The sequence below is a fragment of the Cyprinodon tularosa genome, unplaced genomic scaffold (assembly GCF_016077235.1).
Source record: "Cyprinodon tularosa strain WSP-4 unplaced genomic scaffold, ASM1607723v1 ctg926, whole genome shotgun sequence".
NCBI classification, from domain to species: Eukaryota; Metazoa; Chordata; class Actinopteri; order Cyprinodontiformes; family Cyprinodontidae; genus Cyprinodon; species Cyprinodon tularosa.
In genome coordinates, this window is record NW_024039703.1 from 67,151 (window position 1) to 81,696 (window position 14,546).

Below are 14,546 nucleotides of genomic sequence, written 5' to 3' on the forward strand. Positions count from 1 at the left end.
TACCGTAATGGAAAAGCAAATAACTGCGGAACTATAAACCCAAATTACATGTTTTATACATAATTTGAAAGCCAACGCCTTCTTCTTTTTGAACAGCAGTAATAGAGAACATGCTTGAGAATAGGCATATCTCATTGTATTATATTTGTTCTACATCATGTCAACTACAACTGCAGAACATGTCATACCTGTCATGATGGGTTTTTGTGGAGCTAAACCCAAACGCAGAACACACCACGGAGTCAGAGGTAAAATTTCAACTGTTTAATAAAGATTTGCACACAACAGGTTAACAGTAGAACTGGTACTGGTACTGGTCCGGGACTCAGTTTCACAGAGTAATCTGAAGAAGGGGATAGTTTGGTTAGCCAAGTTGCAAGGATGTCTTGACAGAGTGAGTTTTCAGAGTTTGCACCTGGAGAGGTTCTGACAGATCTTTGGAGAGGGGGAACCGGTTGGGTCCAGAGAGTGTGGATTCAGCAGGGAGCTCAGCAGCAGCAGCAGCGTCTACTGTAGCTTCAGGCTAGTGAGATTCAGACCTTGAATTAGTTTCCTAGCTCTCCCTTGAGAGCTGGTTGGAGAATCCAGACTGATTGTCTTCAGGTTTGGCTTCCTTGGGCAGGCAGGCAGGTTTCCAGACAAAGCTCATCCAGAGCTTCAGACTTCAGTTGGGTTTTCTGTGAGCAAAGAAGACAGAGGCAGGTTAGAATCTAGTTTCTCTCTAGAGTCTACTAGGATTCTATAAATTAACAGAGGCTCAGGTTTCGCTAACCAAACTTGGTCAACACTGCGGCGTGGAAGGAAGGTCTGACTGCTGCTTATGTAGGAAGGTCTCCTGATGGGCTGATGAGCTTCAGGTGTGCTGAGGGCTCCAGCCCAGGAGACCCACAGCGCTCTCTGCTGGAGACAGGTGGCAGATCTCCAAATCCCAACAGTAACCCAAGTCCTAACAGAAAAACATACAACAGAAGGGGATCCTCGCCGCCCTCTGGAGGGCAAGCCTCTGGATCCCAACAATACCTCTAAGTATAACAGTTCCAGAGCTTTGGGGCTTTGAACTTTTTTTTGTCACCAGCGTTTCTGAGTTGTTAGTTGTAAGCTCTTTAAAAATGGCCGCTGGCGACTGGGTGCATTTTAAGAGGATAACTGTGTACTATATGCACAGCAGACTGTGCGGTAATGTAACAGGAGGTCTGGAGATGCTATGTTGGTGTAGCTTGTAGTTCCTGAGCGGGGGAGGGAGAGAGGCAGTGTGACGGGGGGCTCTGGGCCTTGTCGATCAGGCTGGTAGTGGATGGGAAGAACATGAGGTTTTGGTCCTGGAGCGCAGTTTGTTGCTGGCGTGCGAGGGATCAGCCACAATCTTCCCTGCAGGCCTCAGAGTCCTGGAGAGATCGAAGATTGCAGCCAATCACCTTCTCTGCAGACAGGATGACACGCTGCAAGAACATTTACCCGTTCACAGGATAATGGTTCCACCATGGACCCATCATGGGTCGCAATATAAGACAGGATAGAGAACACCAGGCAATACAAAACATGGAAAACATGGAATAACAGAATATAGCAAGATTTAAAGAACGTACTAAACAATGGGAGAATACTGGAAAAGAAAAACACAGAATGGGAGCCATTAGCAAAGAGCTAAGGATGTAAATTACAGGGATTATGGAACAGATTGACACTTATTAAAGTCAAAGAAAAAATAATTATGCCAATCTTTCTTGATTACAAATAAAATCTTAGATATGAGTCTTTCTAATGCACTAAAGTTAAATCTGCAACAGAGGGAGTGTTTCTGTTCGATGAGGTTAATCCTCTCAGTAGAGAGGGGGCTGTTCAGGGTCGCTGCCCAGCAGGTGGGTGAACCTCTCTCCCAGTTATGACGATTTTCCTGTGTTATTATTATTATTTTTTAAATAAAAAATAATGGGGGGGGGGGGGGGGCGGTACGACTACTGAGTCCTCCGTACCGAAGCACGCCCCATGCTTATCCTGTATTTAACCACAGCCATCCTCCCATCAACTATAATCCACTCACCATCCCATCCCATACCATGATGTTGCCACCACCTTGTTTTATGATGGTGCAATGTGTAGTTTTCAACTACATACAGTAGTAGCCATTCAAAATGTCCCCTCTTTCCTTAATGGGCCCTTGGTTGGTCCTTGGCTGGTCCCCAACAGCTCCTTTTAAACATCAATTTTGTACTAAAATATTCTCTCTGTCATGATTTGCTGACATTAAGATCTAAAGAGAAGCGTCATCTCCTGGTCAGACCCTGTAATTCAGTGAAAGGGTGGAGTAAGTGTAAAAAAATATGTAAGATGGGGGTCACTGCAGTGGTTGGAAGTTGTGGGGGATTTTGCTGGGAGTTGCGGGGAAGTGGGCTGCTGTCGTTTGACCGGGAAGGGTCATTTTGAAAGGCTGCTATTGTATTGGGACTCTATCATGCAGGTCCTCACATGAGCTCTTATCAAAACACATAGAGTACACTTTAAAAAAACCCGGAAATATAGCTTAGTATTTTTTTTTTTATTAGTCTCTTTTGACTTGTTCAGCCAGTAAGTAAGACAACCAATACAAAAAAAAAATTATTTATGTTTGGAATAAGAAAGAAGCAACTCCATTATTTAGTTTCCAGTGCATAATGTCTCATTTTCTTGTTTTAAAGCTAAATACAGTCAATCCATTGGCAGATGATCTCGTTTACTCGCCCACATTCAGAGTAAATACATTATTTTAGGAAATGTTGACTTCATTTTAAACTGTCCTTGCCGTCATGGTTTCCATTATTAAACTATTTAATAAGTGTTAAAAGGAATTATTATTTTTATTGTTTGAGGATAAAGAGAGGCTCCTGAAGACCAAATCAATACCGGATTAATAAAGTGAGCAGCCGATTTCCTCTCATGTTAGCGGGGCAGGGCAGGATGAAATCAGAACCATATGAACAACATTCCAGCTCTTCTTGATTCTGGGTGTGTTGCTTGTTGTTGCTGGTGGTTTGGGGAGTCTGAGCCTCCAGTGATTTAGCTTGTGTTGACGCTGTCCTGGCACCACCCCTCCGTCTGACTCATCCTCCTGCAGTTACTGCTGCACAGATCAAACCCCCTGATTGAATTGCAGAAGGTCAATTAGCAGCTTTCTAATTCATCCTAAACATAGACGGACATCTATGGTCCATCCTTAAAGGAGTTGGTCCTAGTTCATCTCTCAGAGGGCCCAGATATGCAGGTGTCTTTAGAGGAGTTAGCGTTCTTCTTTATTCAGGTGTCACCACATCTGAATGGAAGCTAAAAGTCCAACAGAGACGCTTTATCCAGGCTGGATTACGGTACATGGAGGAATGCTCCTGCATGACTCAGGCGGGGATTCCCTCTGTCTTTGCATATGTGCATAAGATGCCTACAGAACACACTTTAATGTGGTTACATGCGTCTTTACATCACATCTAAGCCCATGCCTGCACTGTCTGAGTCTATTAATGTAACATCAACCACAGTCTGTTCTGTTTTCCTCTGAACTGGTGTTCCATCTTGCTCCTGCCATACTTGTGAAGTTCCATGACTTGATCTGTGGGATAAACATGGGATTAAAATCCTGAGCATTTTAATCACAGCACAGCCGATTTCTAAGTGAACTTTGAAAATGGAAAACTTCAATGATTCCCACAAGTGAGGGTGGGGAGAGGGGAGTGGGAGTTCACAGGCCGGTTCAGGAACCAAAAAAGCCTCAACAAAGACAGCTTCAGTTGTTTCAGGAATAAAATTCACACATTTGATATCAATTTGTTTTATGCATTACATTCCCATAAATAAAAAACATGTAAGTAAACATTTTAAACCTTTAAGATCAAAGGAAGTACAATTGTTTCGTTCTAGCATTAAAATCAGTTTTATATAATATTAGTTAACGGAGAACCATCCTAAACAGAACGACTTCCTGATGTTTTGTGCGTTTCTCCACTTACATTTCTATGTCTAAATTTGAAATGGGAAAATTTATATTCAATGCTATGCTGACAACATGCTTCAACAAGTAAAAATGCTAGATTTGGAAATAAATCTACATGCATCGTCTGCATCTACTTTGGGAATTTTATTTGTTACTCAAACAGAGGAATTGCAATTTTTTATGATTGCACAGCTGGAAATTTATGTTTTTAAGAAGCAGCCCTGTTATAAAAAAAAATGGCTGCACCTACATTTTTTAAGAAAATGCTTTAAAACCACAATGCTGTCTTATACTTCTACATTGTTTATATAGTTTTAATTTTTTTTAAGAAAATAGTCATTTCAACTACATTTGCCATCATTACTAAATCTACTACAATACTGGAACAAGGCTCAACATGATTTGTCCTTTTGATAAGTGACTAAAGAGTGTACAAAAAGTCAGATGCCCAGATAAACAAAATGTTAAAGAAAAATTCCCAGAGGCGGAACCAACCCTCTTCTTCAATCAGATCTAACAGGTTAAAAATTTCACCCATTTATTCCAAACCAAAAGTCACACATTTTTTTGCAAATTGAAAGTAATGCACACTGGGTGACTTTCCATAATTCAGCACAAGGAGACAGGAAAATGCTGCAGTTCTTCTCCTGCATCAAGGCTTTCAATAATCTGGCACGGTCTGTCTGCTGAAGTCCAATGGAACAGATGAAGGGGATGGTAGGTGTGTGAGAGCATACAGGTAGCACAAATTCAATAAGGTTACAAATCAGTTCAGGGAAACTGAATTTTCCTTCAGGGATTAACAAAGTAAAATAGAAATAGCATTTTATTTCTATTTTACAAAAATACATCCGGGTGTTGATAAATATTGTAATCATGGTACTAAAATTACTTATTTCTATCCTTAACTCAATGAAGAATGCTAATGCACATCTTTAAAAAATGTTTTATGACTTTTCTGAGACAATTTTGCTGCTTTCTTCGTCAAACTGCTTCTCTGACGTCATTATGGGACATGCTCAGGATAGTCCGGCAAAATATGATTAAACCAAGTTTGTCTGCATGTTAGTTTTGCTGTTTCTTTAGATTATGCACTTTATACCATAAGGTTAGCATTAAAGGAAAACATAAAACTCAAAAAGGCTAGATTTATGTTTTTAGTCTACTTTTAAGGCTAGGCTTAAAACTTTCCTTTTTGATAAAGCTTCTAGTTAGAGTGGCTCAGGTTATCCTGAGCTATCTCTATAGTTCTGCTGCTATAGGCTTAGACTGCTGGAGGACATAGGGACCCCTTTTTCATCATTCTGCTTCATTCTATCTCTATTCTCCCACTCTGCAGAATCTGTTAGTTCAATCTCTAACGTTCTGCTCTCTCTGCTTTTTCTCATAGTAGCTTCATCTGGTCTGTTCCTGTTTGGCTGTGACTCCATCCTGGAGAGAAATATCAGCTGTGCTGCTGCCATAAACACCTTTATTTCTAGATGTTGGAGCTTGGCCTGTTTTCCAGTGTAGTCCTGTTTCTCTGACTGTGACTAACTGGATGTGCTCTCTTCATCCTCTGACATGGGAGCTGGCTCGGAGCTCGTCTGCCTGGCTGTGTGTTTCCTGGACGGGGCGGCCTGTGGAGCTGGTTGACAGTTGCCTTTTGTATCTATGCTTCTTTTTCTTTGTCTGCTTCTGTTTCCTTGAACCTTAGTCGGCCTCAGCAGATGGCCGCTCACACTGAGCCTGGTTCTGCTGCAGCTTTCACACAATCTGGTTCTGCTGTTCACAGAGAGTTTTTCCTCTCCACTGTCGCAACAAGCATGCTTAGTGTGAGGGATTGCTGAAGAGTCAATGAGTCGATGCAATCAGATGGTTTTCCTTAGATAGAAAACGTTGAATCAATCTGACTGGATGATCTGGTGAACTGGAAAGTGACCTGAGATGACATGATGTGAATTGGAGCTATAGAAATAAACTGAATTGAATTTAATCGAAATCCAGGACCAAAAAAGTTAGCCCCGGAAGTAGCATAGGATCCCATTTCCGGTGCAGATCAGGCACAGACGTCTGATAAAACAGAAAGGAATTTAAGGCATTTGTTTTCTCCGGAAATACATTATTAATCTTTAACGCATAATATTTTAGTACACTTCCTATTTTCGGGGAAGGAGAACACTAATTTAGGTCTATTTTACAAAATAAAACCGAGAGCGACCAAAATGTATACACAACCTCATTTTTATGTGTCTAGGTGCAAAATTGAGTTGAGTCCCAAAAACTCTCATGTGTTTCAGGCCATGTTTGCACTGGAAAAATCTCATTCTGTACACTTAATACAATAGTTACAGTAGCAGCCATTCAAAATGGCCCTTGCCAGCCTGGAGTGACCCTCTCTTGCATATTTTTTTACTCTGACTCCGTCCTTGCACTGAATTACAGGGTTGCACCGGAGATGATGCTTCTCTTTAGATCTCAATGTCCAAAAATCATGTTTTCATTTTTTAAACATCAATCACAAAGATTGATTAATTAAAGGGGCCAGCAAAGAACCAGCAAATCACCAGCCAAAGACCAGCCAAGGACCATCCAAGGACCATCCAAGGACCAGCCAAAGACCAGCAAAGGACCAGCTAAGGACCTACCAAAGACCAGCCAAAGACCAGCAAAAGACCAGCCAAAGACCAGCCAAAGACCAGCAAAGGACCAGCTAAGGACCTACCAAAGACCAGCCAAAGACCAGCAAAAGACCAGCCAAGGACCAGCGAAATACCAGCCAAAGACCAGCCAAAGACCAGCTAAGGACCAGCCAAGGACCAGCCACAGACCAGCCAAGGACCAGCCAAAGACCAACCTAAGACCAGCCAAGGGCCAGCCAAAGACCAGCCACAGACCAGCCAAGGACCAGCCAAAGACCAACCAAAGACCAGCCAAGGGCCAGCCAAAGACCAACCAAAGACCAGCCACAGACCAGCCAAGGGCAAGCCAAAGACCAACCAAAGACCAGCCACAGACCAGCTAAGGACCAGCCAAGGACCAGCCACAGACCAGCCAAGGACCAGCCAAAGACCAACCAAAGACCAGCCACAGACCAGCTAAGGACCAGCCAAGGACCAGCCACAGACCAGCCAAGGACCAGCCAAAGACCAGCCACAGACCAGCCAAGGGCCAGCAAAGACCAGCCAAGGGCCAGCCAAGGAGCAGCCACAGACCAGCCAAGGACCAGCCAAAGACCAACCAAAGACCAGCCAAGGGCCAGCCAAAGACCAGCTAAGGACCAGCCAAGGACCAGCCACAGACCAGCCAAGGACCAGCCAAAGACCAGCCAAGGGCCAGCCAAGGAGCAGCCACAGACCAGCCAAGGACCAGCCAAAGACCAACCAAAGACCAGCCAAGGGCCAGCCAAAGACCAACCAAAGACCAGCCACAGACCAGCCAAGGGCAAGCCAAAGACCAACCAAAGACCAGCCACAGACCAGCTAAGGACCAGCCAAGGACCAGCCACAGACCAGCCAAGGACCAGCCAAAGACCAACCAAAGACCAGCCAAGGGCCAGCCAAAGACCAGCCAAGGGCCAGCCAAGGAGCAGCCACAGACCAGCCAAGGACCAGCCAAAGACCAACCAAAGACCAGCCAAGGGCCAGCAAAAGACCAGCCAAGGACCAGCCAAGGACCAGCCACAGACCAGCCAAGGACCAGTCAAAGACCAACCAAAGACCAGCCACAGACCAGCCAAGGGCAAGCCAAAGACCAACCAAAGACCAGCCAAAGACCAACCAAAGACCAGCCAAGAGCCAGCCAAGGAGCAGCCAAGGGCCAGCCAAGGAGCAGCCAAGGACCAGCTAAGGACCAGCCGAGGAGCAGCCAAGGACCAGCTAAGGACCAGCCGAGGAGCAGCCAAGGACCAGCTAAGGACCTACCAAGGAAAGTGGGGAAATTTTGAGTGGCTTCTACTGTACATGAAAATACTCAGGTATGAAACTTGTTCAGAGCTGAACATTTTTCAGTCTGATGTCTTTACTAAGGCAAAATTTAAAAATGGACGTTCCTTTGGAAAAGATAAAACATCTAATAAGCTCTAATCAGCCTTTCCTAATGGAGATTTCTTCTGAACCTCAACAGGTTCTTCCAAAAAGGAAATGCCAAATCTCAACACTTCCTGGTCTAGATCTCAGATTGAAAGTGGGAAATCACCAGGGTTTCTTGAAATTCACTAGTAGTTTGTTTTCTAGAATAATTATGCAACAAACCACCAAAAACATAATAACTGGTACTAAATTGGACCTCAGTGTTCTGGAATAACTCATCTACTGACACAATAATGCCAATAAAAAGACTGCCAGGCACATAGCCTGATAATGGGCCCCATAAAACTACTAGCTCCATAGTGAACAACCCATACAGCCAAACAAAAGCCGCCAGCAGTAAAATCCAAGATACGTTATCATTTACAGCATTATGACCAATGGAGCCTTTCCATTGTAGCCCCGGGTTCAAAATATACCCCTCCATTGTTGTTACCAAAGCCAACCAATCACAATAAAACCAGCTTGCCGTGTCGTATCTAACGCTTTATGTCTTCTAAATAAGGACTAAAGGTGATTTAGTGAAACTCCTGAGCAGTTTATTTGTTTAATTAAAAAAAGAAGAGCTGAAGTCATGAGATACTCAGAATAAGTTTAGATTTTTTTAAAAGGAAAATATGAACTGAACATGATAACATAAAAGTTATTTTCTTTTCTTTTATTTGAAATATTTACTCTATTCAAACAAATTTTCCCGTTGTGCAAAAATCCTTCCTATTTGCTGTGTTATCCTCCCTCTGTGTATGATGGTGAAGATTCTCAGTCATCCAGGTCATAGTTCTAAAAAAGTTAAAAAACAATCTCCTGGACTTTGTTTCCAAGTTTGAAGACATTTCGCTTCCCATCCAGGAAGCTTTTTCAATTCAAAATGTCAGAAATAGTGTTAAGTTCCAGGCTTTATACCCGGGGAGATTCTAGGATCAGAGGTTTAGGGGTGCTAAGCACCCCGGAAACATACATCTCATTGTTTTCTACTTGCATTTTCAACATTTTTTAAACTTGCTTAGTTCCTTTTGCCAATAACTGACCCCATCATCACCAACGCGTCGTATTTGAGACTTTTGTGTTTTGTCTTTCTATGTTTTTAGCTTCTAGGATGGACCGTACCAAAACTTACCTGGCTTTTCCTCACTTTAAACCTTGCTCCTCTCCTTCCTCTCTTACACCTGTCTCTCTTTGGCCTGGCAATCTTAAAATGGATTGTATTTAACAAGGTAAATATATAATCCAATTCAATTCAGTTTATTTCTATAGCTCCAATTCACATCATGTCATCTCAAGGCACTTTCCAGTTCACCAGATCATCCCGTCAGACTGATTTAAAGTTTTCTATCCAAGAAAAACCAGCTGATTGCATCGACTCATTGACTCTTCAGCAATCCCTCACACTAAGCATGCTTGTAGCGACAGTGGAGAGGAAAAACTCCCTTTGAACAGGAAGAAACCTCCAGCAGAACCAGGCTCAGTGTGAGCGGCCATCTGCTGAGGCCCACTGGGGTTCAAGGAGACAGAAGCAGAGATATAAAATTATCCAGATCTCATGACCATAGGTGAGGGTTGGAACTAAGATTGATTGGTAAATCGAGAGCTTTGCCCCCCGACTCAGCTGGCTCTTCACCACGACAGTCTGATACAGCGACCGCATCCCCGCCAACGCCGCTGAAGGAGACCCTAAGCTCCTCCTTTCTTAGTAAAACCACCTGCCTTTCACCCTTCATGACTTTAGATAAGAGGACTGGAGTCTCTGACCAGGAGTTCATGTCTAATCAGGGAGACCTGCTTCTGTTGACTGGAAACCAAATAATGAAAGAACCATTAAGGATTTTCTATTTGTGAGATAGAAGAAATTAAATGCGGACAGACTCATCACCTTGCCCTGTAGACAGTTGTAGGGGATTAGCTTTGATTAAAGATGTCAGCATGTCTTACAGACATTCACAGAGGTGGTATGGCACGCGCAAACACACACAGCTCACGCAGGAGATGACAGAGCCCGGTTACAGTAATAACCTCCCCCTCCCGCCTTCCTATCTCACACCCATGCGTCTGGAGCACGGACTGTAAATCTCTCTCTTTTGTTATTTTAATATCACTAATGTTAGCATTAGCCAAGTGGTAAAACTGTCAGACATCAAAAGGCTGAAACATCTGAGCTACACTGGGGTGAAGACAGAGGGCGGGGGCTCAGCTTGTAAAAATAGTAAGACATGCCGATTCAGCAGTTTGTGCATCGGTTGTCCAAGTGTGTTAGATGTGCGCGATACACTGCAGCAGTTGGGTAAGACCACAGGGATTAAAAAGTGTGAAAAGTGTGCAGGACGCTGAGAGCCGTGCGCAGAAACAAAGCCCCCAGCTGCTCGGTAAACCTGACATCTCACAGCCCATTTTCCCCCAAACCACAAAGTCGTATAAAACTGGGCACCCATTTTTAGCTAATGAGTCCATACTAATGCCTCATGGGATGCTAATGGGGGGAAAACACCCTGATATATTTTCCAGCACATACGTTTGTTTTTCTGAATCAACAGCTCCACCGTTTTGCCCTGAGCCACAGTGAGAGCAGCGTGAAATAATGTCTGATGGAGATGAAGCGTCATCAAACCGTAGCAGACATGAATAGAGCTCTGCATGTTCCGCTGGAACGCTCACGTTACAGTGTCTCTGAAAAACTCAGGCCAAGCCTGCAAAGTATAAGTCAGCAGTCTGATTCCCGTTAACGTGGGCGATTCCTCCTCACCGCCGTAGCTTCAGGAACAGGCACCGACGAAGGGCCCTGCAGCCTGCACGGGGCCTTCAATTTCAAATTAACTACTCGTCATTTTCCAAAGATGATGTGGAGCTAAATTGCAACCAGATGCAATAGTAAACCTAAAACCTCATAGAAACATAAAGAAACAAACACTACAGTGTTTTTTCTTTTTCATCACCTCCTCCTTTGCAGCGTGTGACAGGAAGGTCTGATCCCCTGCTGTGCTTCATCATGGGGTGATTATCCAGAATTTAAAAGAGTAGCGGGTTCCAGAGGCAGACGTCTGACGGTTCAATTCAATTTAATTCGGTTTATTTCTATGGCGCCAATTCACAACACATGTCAAGGTGACAGAAGCAGACATAGAAAAAGAAGCATAGATACAAAAGGCAACTGTCAACCAGCTCAAAGAAGTTTTGTATCTAAGGAAAATCAGCTGATTGCATCGACTCATTGACTCTTCAGCAATCCCTCACACTAAGCATGCTTGTAGCGACAGTGGAGAGGAAAAACTCCCTTTGAACAGGAAGAAACCTCCAGCAGAACCAGGCTCAGTGTGAGCGGCCATCTGCTGAGGCCCACTGGGGTTCAAGGAGACAGAAGCAGACATAGAAAAAGAAGCATAGATACAAAAGGAAACTGTCAACCAGCTCCACAGGCGGCCCCGTCCAGGAAACACACAGCCAGGCAGACGAGCTCCGAGCCAGCTCCCATGTCAGAGGATGAAGAGAGCACATCCAGTTAGTCACAGTCAGAGAAACAGGACTACACTGGAAAACAGGCCAAGCTCCAACATCTAGAAACAAAGGTGTTGATGGCAGCAGCACAGCTGATATTTCTCTCCAGGATGGAGTCACAGCCAAACAGGAACAGACCAGATGAAGCTACTATGAGAAAAAGCAGAGAGAGCAGAACGTTAGAGATTGAACTAACAGATTCTGCAGAGCGGGAGAATAGAGATAGAATGAAGCAGAATGATGAAAAAGGGGTCCCTATGTCTTCCAGCAGTCTAAGCCTATAGCAGCAGAACTATAGAGATAGCTCAGGATAACCTGAGCCACTCTAACTAGAAGCTTTATCAAAAAGGAAAGTTTTAAGCCTAGCCTTAAAAGTAGACAGGGTGTCTGCCTCACGGACTAAAACTGGTAGTTGGTTCCACAGGAGAGGAGCCTGAGAACTAAAAGATCTGCCTCCCATGCTACTTTTAGAAATTCTAGGAACCACTAGTAAACCTGCAGATTGAGAGCGAAGTGCTCTGTTAGGAACATAAGGAACAATCAGATCTCTGATATCAGATGGAGCTTGGCCATTTAAGGCTACATGCCCTCCAGCTCTAAGTTAGACTGATGTTTCTAGAACATGTTGTCTGCTGAGGTTTGACTTGTGTCTATTTGTTTCACTGTGTGTGTGTGTGTGTGTGTGTGTGTGTGTGTGTGTGTGTGTGTGTGTGTGTGTGTGTGTGTGTGTGTGTGTGTAATGTGTGTCCATGTCTTTAATACCTGGTGGGGACAATTTCCTAGGAATATGCTACATTTTGGAGACTCATAGGTACTTATGGGGATCAACAACTGGTCCCCATAAGGAAAGTTTCTCTTCTTGGGGTGGGGGTTAGGTTTAGGACTAAGGTAAGGAGTTTAGGTTAGGTTTAGGGATAGGTATGTGTCGGTAATGGTTAGGGTTAGGGCAAGGGTCACGGTTAGGCCATATAAATTAGTGGGAAATGAATGGAAGTCAATGGAAGGTCCCCACAAGGATATTGTGACACAACATGTCTGTGTGTGTGTGTGTGTGTGTGTGTGTGTGTGTGTGTGTGTGTGTGTGTGTGTGTGTGTGTGTTTGGCAGGGCTTCCAGTGGACGCCAAGCTTTCCATAATGTTTACTGACACAACACATTTTAATGGTTTCAGCTGAGCGCCAACAATTGAGAAATCAAGTCACTTGAAAACAGGGGCGCTCTAAAGTCCATTGTTTATACTTACGGTCTGAGCTGTGTAAATCTGGGACAGAGCAGCTTATGGACACCACAGCTCTACTGTCTGACTGTTGCTAAACTTGTGCAATGTTACGTAAAAAGTCTACTCCAAAAGCAACCCTTTTTAGGCATTGTTGTTGTTGTTCTGCTGTCACAACTGTTTTCGTATTATCACAGAAATGTTTGAAGGATGAGCCAGATGTAGAGTGAGGATCACAGATGTGCAAACCAACCATATCCTGGTCAACTGCCCTAAAAGGAGGTGCTGTTGGTTGGAGCGTCTAAAGTTCCCTGACAGCTCAAACACATCACAGTGATTTCTAGCTAATGTTTTTCCCCTTTCTGCAGGTTCCTGTGAGCTGCAGTCCAAACATCTATCGTTCTAACAGGGCTGCAGCAGCCGTGGGTGGCCTCTCTTTACAACTTGTATCTTTGTTATGAACTAGTGAACTGCTCTGACCAAAGCGGAGTAAAGGGGCAGTGTGAATTCACCCTTTCACTTTAATTGAGCTACATCCTCCCAAAGATCTCACAGAAGCTCCTCGCAGTGATGGAACCGACGGGCTGGACACAGTGTGACGGTTCCCACCTGATGGACACATCCTTTCATAGCATCTTTTATCTTATTCTGTTAGTTCTATTTGGAATTTGGATAATTGTTTTTACCTGGATGACTGTTACACTGTGCGATTTTTTCCAATCGTTGCACACAGCTTCAGCTCAACCTGTACAACTGAACCGCAGGGTTTAAAGGTTCACAGCTCCCCATGTTTCTTCTCACTCTGTGCGACCCGAGGCTCTGATGCCATCTACCTGCTCACACTAAAAACCAGCAGCGGCTGGTGGACTTTTCTCCAGGTGGGGGCTATAAATTCAAAATAGACGTATACTAAAAACTAATCAAACGTATACTAAGTTATAACACCAGTATATTTGTATGAATGCCAACAACAAAATGTCAGATTTTGAGGACCCAAATGCAGAGAGGAGTAGGCACGGTGAGTTTGGATGGTTTAATAAAAAGTCCAAGGGGAACAGAGCTAAAAATACAAAATACAAAAATACTGAAAAACATAACATCAGGGAAAATGTTGAGACTAGAAGGCAACCAAACAAATTTCTACAACACACAAGAAACCAGCCCTGAATGAAGGCTCTGGTGCTCTTTAAAGCCCAATACTGTGATTATAAAGATCATTTTCACCTGTGTAGGCTATCCAAGTTCTCCACAAAGATCCTCTATAATAGAGATGCACAACTCACACTAACCCACACACAAGAACCCTGACACAAGAAGCATTATAAAAATATTACATGATTTCATGTCCAGGTTTATTGTTTGTTCCTAAAGCTTGTCCTTCTGAGGCTGTGAAGGTAGATCTGTGTTTTGTCCAATATTGTGTCACAAACCTAAAAAAATATTGTACCAGTTTAATAATGGAGAAGCAATTAGTCAGCTTTATATTTTTTAATATATAAAAACTACTTATTATCTGAGAATGTGTTTATTTAAGAGCAACTATGCAAAAAAAAACAAAAAAAAAAAACATAATTTTTCTTTTCTAAAGAGTTCTTTAAATCAGTCCTAGCTGCCTTTATCCATGCTGGCTTAGATTCTGGCCTTTGAAAAAGGTGGGAAGGAAAAGCAGGATAAAGCTTTAGCCTCTCGCTGCATGCAGTTAGCCTAGCCTTGGAGCTAGGCTAACTGCACTGTGGCGGGAGGTGGTGAGCAAATACACTTCCTGTCACCTCAGGGTGCAGCTCTCCTATCCTTCTGTATTGCAGAGGAGCTACTGCGCA